We start from the raw sequence: 9,007 nt of genomic DNA on the forward strand, positions 1-9,007 counted from the left end.
AGGGAGCCTCACTGCCTCCCCTTCCCTGTCTCTGATGGGCCTCTGAGCCCTGCCCCACTCACGGAGGGAGCTGGCCCACCCAGCCCTGCATAATCCTCCACTTGTCCAGGATGGGCAAGCTGGATGGACCATATGTATCTGAAGTAGTGAGATAGTAGGTGATGGATTAATTTGTGGGTGATTTTCACTCCTTCCCTCTGAACTGTAGAGAACAAAGATGCCAATCTGTAGGTGTTAAGTTGAAGGACTAAGGGTAGGAAGAGATTTGAAAGGACCATAAAGGGATATCAAGAGCTCTGCAATGGGGAGGGGGAGAGTTTTTAGAGAAGGGCATTAGGAGCAGTGTAGGAACAATTCCCCTTAACACTGGGGGCTCTCAGGGTGGAGGGGCCCTGGGCCAAGCTCCATGTTTGGAATTAGGGAGGCCAGTGACTTGTCAGATGCTCCCTACACCACCAGAGCACATGGAGATGGCCTTTTGGAAGCACTTGGCAGGTTAGTTGCCCAGATTTCTCTTGAAACGCGAAAGGAGGGGGTCCAGAGGATCCTGTGGGTGCCTGGCATGCAAGGAAGTCACCTGAGAGCATGCTAGAGAGCTTGCTGATTGGTCATTGGAGGAATGCAGCAGGAAGATGGTATAATAAGCCCAGCCCCCAAATGGGGATGTGATGAAGTTAGACTTGAATCCATTGAATTGAAATCATTGATGAGGCTGAGTTGATTTGAACGTTACCAGATTAATTTCTCTGTTGGTTGGAAATGGGAGTTTGTTACAAGGATAAAGTTGAGTTATCAAGAAAAAGGTCATTTTTGCATACCTGAATTTGGAGGACAGCCATGTTTCCGGAATTTCTGTCAATTACCATTGGAAAGGTCAATATCGGGTTTGGAAGGCGTGGACCTAGAGAGCAAGGGGAGTGTGGTTTCTTTATGGTGGTCTGGGGTTACTCCTTTCCCCCCACTAGAAGGCCTTTGACTTAGGGTTCTTGGGGGAGGGTCATGCTCTGGAAACTTGGTCAGGGCTCACTGTAAAGCTATTTTGGAGAAGTCCAAGGTGGGGCCTGGGGTTGGGGTGTTTTGTGGCTAGAGAAGACTAAACTGGGCTCCTGGGGCCCAATTCCACCCTTGACCCAGCCAGCCCTCTGCAAACCCTGGGGCCCCAGAGGATGGAATCTTTTGGGAAATAATCAATGCCCTGGAGGACAGTCACTCAGTCTCCTGCCCTATAAGAGCAAAAGTACAATAGAGAAACCCCTGGATCCTGAGGAGGGGAAGGAACTGTGGGGCCCTAGGAGGGAGAAGCCTTTGATATTGGTTAGAGCCCGCTCCTTTCCCTAGTTGTGCCTTTTCTTTCTTCCTTCCTTCCTTCCTTCCTTCCTTCCTTCTTTCTTTTTTCTTTCTCTTTCTTTCTTCTTTTTTCTTTTCTCTTCTTCCTCCCATCCCCTCCCCTCTGTTCTTTCCTTTCTTTCTTTTCTTTTCTTTTCTGTTCTTTTCTTTCTTTCTTGATTGTATTTGAGAGAAAGAGAGTGAGTACACGACTTTGGGGAGGGGGAGAGGGACAAGCAGACTCCATGCTGAGTGGGGAGCCTGATGTGGGGCTCAGTCCCAGGACCCTGAGATCATGACCTGAGCAGAAGTCAGATGCTTAACCGACTGAACCACCCAGGTGCCCCAGTGCTGCCTTTTCTGACCTTCATGTGGGTCAGCATTGTTCCTGTCCTGAAACATGTTAGTCACATATTCATAAGTATACTGAATGGATGGGTTTATTTATTCCTTCACTTGACAGAGATTAGTAGGACACAGGTCCTACTGCCGAGCCCATTAGAGCGTATGTCAGGGCAGGAGGGTTTCTCCAGTGGCTCATAAACGACTCTTAAGAAAGCAGCTACCTTCTCTGGGCCAGGATCGCTGAGGGGACGGCGGGGCCACCGTTGAGAGCTCCCCGGAAGACTGATAGAGGCACACCTCTAAACAACGAGGAAGGTCATAATCCAACAGCTGTGGCTCAGTGAGCCCTTCCTATGGTCCATGCGTTGTTTAAAAGCATCTCATTTTCCCAAATGTTTCTTATAGTCCTTTGATCACAAGATCTAGAGCCACTTAGCTTAAGGAAAGAGCCCTATGTATGGAAATGACCCAGCCTGGGAAGGCTGGTGCTGAGGCCCCAGAGATGAGCTTCTCCTGAGGCTTCCCATGTGTGGAGCCAGATGGCCTCTCTCTCTCCCCCCGCGCCCCCACCCCCAGCAGGACCCTGGTCTGGTCCAGCCGGAGAGTGGGGAGGAAGCGGTGTGCACCTTGGAACCAGTCGGGAAATGCTGGCTAGGGTGGGGTGGGGGGGCCTCAGTGACAGGCCTGCACAAGGGTGGCGGGGCCCAGAAAGATCGGTGTAGAGGTTCGGAAAATAAGTTCACCTACTTCTGTTTGCTCAGAGCTGGCCTGAATTTTTAATTGAAGCAAATTAAAACCTCCCAAAAATATTAGTCCACTTTCTTGGCAGTGCACACACCCCCTTCCCCATCAGCACTTTTGTACTGTCTGCAGACAAGCCAGGACTGGCCCTGAGAGAGCCCTTCCCCAGCCCCTGGCCTGGCGTTCCCTTTCAGAGCGGCCAGGCCCATTTACAAGCGCTTCCCCAGAAGTCCCGTCCGGTCACAGTCCGGATGGGGCACAATCACCCGCAGTCGTCGTAGGATGATTTGCCAAGAGGCGTGAGGCCCGGGCAGTGGAAGAGGAGCTTTCCTCCATTTCTTTGTGCTTAAGTTCTCTGCACGTCGCTTTGTTTTAACAGTGCAGCAAAGTCCTCTGCACCCTTCATCCTGGGGGTGCTCGCTCTTTGGTGACCCACGAGACAGGTACTGGTATTGGCCACTGAGGAAGCCGTCAAGGGTGAGGCCATCGCCGCCCCTGGAAGTGTCTGGCCTTTAGCTGTGCACCTCACCAGGTGCCAGGATGCACCTGCTCCTGACACCTGCCACACTGAGCGAATGGGACCGCTTTGCTTCTGATGCCTGTGCACAGTGTCCGTCCACAAGCACTTGCCTCTCACACTCTCTGCCCCAGAGATCGACCTGTCCGTTCAGTCTGGCCTTCCCCGCACCCCCCAGCAAATGCTTATGGATCAGCTGTCCAGCCTTGGGCTTGCTGGCAGTGGAGGGAAAGGATTCACTCCCTAAAACTGTCCATAACAGCACTCTGCCGCATTTTCTGTAGAAATGAGGTAGGATGGGATATATTCATGTTAGCTTCTATTTGTATAAATGAATTCCAGAGGGACAAACAAATTGGTGGTGGGGGATGAAGACGAGAACAGGGCAGAAGGGGTCAAGGATGGTATTGAGGCTCTGTTACTTTTTATTTAAAAAATATTTCTAAACTCCCTGAATGTATTTTGATTCAAAAGTAATATTTAAAAATTTAGATAAGGCCCTGGGGGGGGGGGCGGTCAGTGGCCAAAACTGAATGATATATTGACTTACTTATTTTTATTTTTATTATTCTTTCTTAAGTTTTACTTTTTTAAGTAAACTCTACCCCCAACATGGGGCTCGAACTCCTGACTCTGAGATCAAGAGTCCCACCCTCCACCCAGCCAGGCGCCCCCTAAACTGAGTGGTATAAACGTTGACTCCTGAGCCTTTGGAAGGTGGGGTGTAGGTCAGCTTGAAGGCACTTTCTTTCTCAGTGGGAGAGATAGCCGATGAGTCTTTTCACGTGGAATGAGGGGTGACATCCTTCCTCCTTTGCTGGCGTGCCATGGGGGCTTCTGAGCAGAGCCTCCCAGACTGGTTAGCCGTGGTTGGAAATCCCACCGCAGGGCTGCGCTATGGTCTCTCTCAGTGCCCTCAGGACCATGCATCTGTGCACTCACCAGTCAGCGTGGTGTGGTGGTCATACAGGAAAAGGCACAGTGGTTTTGAGCACAAAAGGTTCATGTTTATGCCTTAGTTTTGTGGCTCGCTATTTAACCACAGGCAAGTTGCCCTTGCTGATCTGTGGCACCTTCATCTCCAGCGAGGATGGGACTAATCGATAACCAAACTGTGCGCGCAGCAATGCACAAGGTGGTCTGTATGAGCCACCAAACATCAAATCCATGCTGGTTTACAAAAACTGCTCGTGAGTTATTACAGCCTACTTGGTTGCCTCGAAATGCCCTTTGTAAGCAGAAGAAGGAAGCCTGCATCTTACTGCTCGTCCCTCTGTGAGTGGCTATTTCCCCGGTGTGCCTCAGAGGGAACCCCAGACGCTCCCCGGGAGCTGAGCAAGCCGTGGTGTGCTTTTTCTTGGCCCATCCTTTGTCATTTGATCATCTTGGACTCAGTGACTTCTCTGTCCTCCATGAAAACATTCCTCAGTTTATTAGTTACTATAATTACTCGTGCACTTGTCTTCAATTCCATGACATTTATTGAGCTCTTAAAATGGGCCCGGCCCTGTTGTGAGAAGGTGGGAGGGTGGAATATAAGGGTGAATCCGACCTGCTCCTGCTTTCAAGAAGCTTGCCATCCAGGGAGGGAGTGGACAGTGGCGCCTCGGAGCTGGCTCACAGAGGATGGGTAAGACCACAGTAGGAGAATATTGCCACAGTGGCCATTTTAGAGCACCTACTTTGTGCTGCTCTTTGGACTGATCATCCCATGGACACTATTGTGCTCAGTACAACCCTGAGGGAGAAGCATGATCTCTCTTTTACAGGTGAGGAAGCTGAGGCTCAGGTGAAGGGTCTCACCAAGGGGGTGCAGGATCTCACATTCAGGACCTCTCTCTCTTTCTCAAATGGTATTTATTGCCTCTTAGACCTTCTAGACTGCCTACCCTGGTTCACCTTCAGTCATTTTATTTTATCTCATTTTTTAAAAAAGATTTAAAAAATTTTTTTTAAAGATTTTATTTCTTTCTTTGAGAAAAAGCATGAGTGGTGGGGAGGGGCAGAGGGAAAGGGAGAAGCAGGCTCCCTGCCGACCTGGGAGCCCGACCAGGGAGCCCGACACAGGGCTTGATCTCAGGACCCTGGGATCATGACCTGAGCTGAAGGCAGACAGTTAACCCACTGAGCCACCCAGGTGCCCCTAAAGATTTTATTTTTTTAAAGTAATCTCTATACCCAATGTGAGGCTTGAACCCACAACCCTAAGATCAAGAGTTGCACACTCTACCAACTGAGCTAGCCGGGTGCCCCCATCCTCAGGCAGACCCTCAGTCTGTCCCCTTGTGCCCCCAGGTTCTAGGGATACCACCTCCCACCACAAGAACACCATCCAGATCCTCAGCGCCCAAAGCTCCATGCCTGTTCTTTCCTGCCACCCAATGGGTCCCAAGCTCTTCCTTCTGCCTGGAAGCCTCTCCCTTGCCCGGCTTCCCCAGCATACCCTTCATCGCATGGCTGATTCTTTTGTATCCTTCAGGTCTTCGCTCCATTGTCCCCTCTTTACAGAGCACATCCTTAACTATGCCACCTGAATATTCCCTGTAACTGGCACTTGCCATATTTTGTAATTACAAGTTTACGTGTTGCTTGTTTGTTGACTGTAAGGTGCCCAAGGACAGAGACCATGTCAGGTTTTTTCACTGATGAACACCCCAGAGCTGGTGTAGAGTATAGAGTGAGTGTGTGGGTTTCGGTTCACACACTTGGGTATGCATGAAATACTGCTTTATGACATTTTCGAAACCTTTTATTTCAAGCCCCCATCCCCTGAGGTTGGCAGGACTCACTGACCTCACTCTCCCCACCCCCCACATCTTGGGAGCACCTCGTGCTTTGCTGATGGGGCAAGACAAGGGGTCTGGGGCAGCTTCTGGCCAAGATACTGCATGTCTTGCTAACCCTTTCTTTTTCCTCCTCTACAATCTCCCTAGGTTTCCTGAGACTTTGGCTTTGGGTGAACAAAAGACAGACATGCGGGCTTCTGTCCTATCCATTCTCAAAAAAACCCAACAAAATTCAAAGCAGGCTACCTGCTCAGATGGTTGGGGGAGCAGAAAGAAAGGACATAGTTTTATATGTCAAAATGTCAGTCCAGCCACAAAGAATCTGTGCATCTGAGCTGAAAGGTGGGCTCTGCAGGGGTGAGAAAACCTTCTGGGATAGGCAGTGCCCTCCTGAGATTGGATCTGTTTCAAATCTGAGTCCAGGTTTACTGAGGGACACTGGTTCGAATGGGATAAACCACTGCAGGCCAATGGCAAGAGTAAATAAGAATGACATTTGTTGAGCATCTGTTCTGTGCCAAGCACTGAACTGTATTTTATTTTTATTTTAGCCTCCCTAACTCCAGAGTTTGGGGCTTTTTCTCAAGCCCTGTTATCTCTCTTGTAAAAATAAGGTCTTACTCATGATGAAGGCAGTCAACGGCAAATGGCACTGGGTGCTCAGCTCTGGGGAGCAGGGAGGGGATACTCTCAGCCAGAAGGGATTCTCAGCCAGTCTGAATGGCAACTGTGGGCTGAGCCGACATCCTCCCACCTTCCAGAAACTCTTCAGTCTGCAGAGTGAGGATTACAAATGCAAAGACTGGTCCACTGGCCAAGGAGGGTCAGAATCTATCCTGGTGGAGGTAAAAGCTGTTCTGGATCTCTCTGTCTTCTCGGAATTCACATGACTAGTATCTTTAGTTTGGCTGGAAGACTAAATTGTCCTTGTAAGTGTAAGGCAATGTCCACTTCATGTGTGTACATTTTATCATTTTTCATATTCTAAGTTACCTGAGGTCTTTTCAGTACTGTGTCTCTTAAATTCTTTTTTTTTTTTTTTAAAGATTTTATTATTTATTTGACAGAGAGAGCAGGGGGAGGGGCAGGCAGAGGGAGAGGGAAAAGCAGGTTCCCCTGTTGAGCCGAGAGCCCGATGCGGAACTCGATTCCAGGATCCTGGGATCATGACCTGAGCCGAAGGCAAACACTTAACCCACTGAGCCCCTCAGCTCTCTTTGTCTCTTAGGCTTCTAATAGTAGGAAGCTAGCGAACATTTATCGAGCCCTTACTATGTGCCAGGCACTGTTTTAAGCACTTTACATGGATGAACTCATTTCATTCTTTCAACAACCCCATTATTATTACCATTTTACAGATGGGGAATCTGAGGCCCAGAGAGGGTAAATAACTTGCTCATGAACTCAGGCGACTTGGCTCTGGATGTCTCATGCTTAGCCACTCCTCTGTATGGCTTCTAGTAGCAAAGATGGAATCTCCTTAAAAAATTCACTTGGGAAGTTAGCAGTATATTTCAGTTTGTGCTCATGGCAAGGAAAGTTCAATAGTTGCAGGAAAAGGTACCAGGACATGGTGGTGGGGACTGGGGGGCACTGTAATGTTTGGGGATAAATATTACACATGATACCAGAAACCCCTGGGTTTCATTTAAAAAAAATTTTTTTTTTAAATTTTTAAGTAATTTCTACATCCAACATGGGGCTCAAACTTATAACCCCAAGATCAAGAGATGTATGCTCTACTGACTGAACCAGCCAGGCAGCCCACCCCTGGGTTCAATTCTTGGCCATGCTGCCTACGGAGCCTTGGACCATGGGCAAATCACTTCAACTTTCTGAGCCTTTTTTTCTCCCTCGTGTGTCAAATGGGATTAAGACACTCTGCCTCAGAGGGTTGCTGTAAACTAATGAGATTATGAATATCAAAGTGGTTTGTAACCTGGACAGCACTACCTACATTTAAGGTAATGAAGTTATCGTTGTGTTGGCATTAAGATTAAGGAATGGAGGGGCTGTTTTTTTTTTTTAAAGTTTATTTATTTAAGTAATCTCTGCACCCAACATGGGTGGGGCTCAAACTCAGGACCCCCTGAGCCAGCCAGGCCCCTCAAATAAATAAACTTAAAAAAAAAAAGATTAAGGAATGGAGTTGGTGAGGAGTGACATAGTAGTAAGAGAGGCAGGGACTGCCCAGGCCTGCTAATAAGATGGCCATTCTCCCGGCGCCTGGGTGGCTCAGATGGTTAAGCGTCTGCCTTCGGCTCAGGTCATGATGCCAGGGTCCTGGGATCGAGTCCTGCATCTGGCTCCCTGCTCAGTGGGAGTCGGCTTCTCTCTCTCCCTCTGCCCCTTCCCCCTGCGTGTGCTCTCTTGAGTGCTCTCTCAAGTAAATAAATAAAATCTTAAAAAAAAAAAAGATGGCCGTTCTCTCACCTGGTGCCGGCTCAGCCTGTGCCCTGGACTCAGAGCCATTTCCCCAATTCCTTCGGAAGGCTGAGCTGCGGACAACAGCCACTCTAAGCTGGAAAGGAATTTATTCAAGGAACTAATGAATAGTGGGCGGTGTTCTGGGGAGGAAGAGAGAGCTAGGAGTAATGACCAGCCATGTCCGTGGAACTTCTCTAGTGGAAACACCACAGCTGCCCTCAGAGGACCCGCACGACCCCCGCTCCTGGGCTCGCACAGGTGCACAGCGCTCATTCCCGATTTCAGGTCTTGTGCAGGCGAGTCCGCTGGGTGGAACCCAAGCGGCGTCTGTGCCCTAACTAACTTCGAGGGAGTCCTGCGAGGGGCACGTGGCCTTGATCTTGGAGAGATCGCACCCATGGGACATGACCAAAGGATAGAGGGTTTGCAGAGGTTTGGGTGGCCACAGAGGACGAATATCCTCTACGTCAGTCTCATTCCCAACATGCTTGATCCCAAGACGGCGACTGCAGGGAAGGGCTAGGAGAGGAACCCACCGCAGAGGGCTCCTGGCCCATGAGGACCCCAGAGGACGCTGTGCTTGCGTCTCCACATCCGGATAGTGTGGTGGGATGGCTCCTGGGCTCTTGGACATCTGGGACGGACCTCGGCGGTGCTGTATGTGTCAGATGAGCGCTCCGGGCCTCAGCATGCAGGGTGGAGACATTCAAGTCAGCCTGGGCCGAGGAAGAGGGTGCGAGCGGGGTCCTCTGAGCTGCTACCTTTGTTGTCGCCTTTCCCGTCCCCTTTGTCTCTCACACACACTGGCCATCCTTTGTGTATGGAGGAAACACTCTTGTCACAGGAATAAAGACTCCATCGGGAA

The 9,007-nt window shown here is 49.7% G+C and overlaps 1 long non-coding RNA gene across 1 annotated transcript; it reads left to right on the top strand.

Moving 5' to 3' along the window:
- The first annotated feature begins 4,437 nt into the window (after nt 1-4,437).
- Nucleotides 4,438-9,007, top strand: LOC129045612 (uncharacterized). Its single transcript, XR_008505573.2, has 2 exons — nt 4,438-4,698; nt 5,863-9,007. It is a non-coding gene; the product is annotated as an uncharacterized LOC129045612 (long non-coding RNA).

This window comes from Mirounga angustirostris, unplaced genomic scaffold (assembly GCF_029215605.1).
Source record: "Mirounga angustirostris isolate CCGP_5_RB_7025 unplaced genomic scaffold, mMirAng1.0.hap1 SCAF_3, whole genome shotgun sequence".
Classification (NCBI taxonomy): domain Eukaryota; kingdom Metazoa; phylum Chordata; class Mammalia; order Carnivora; family Phocidae; genus Mirounga; species Mirounga angustirostris.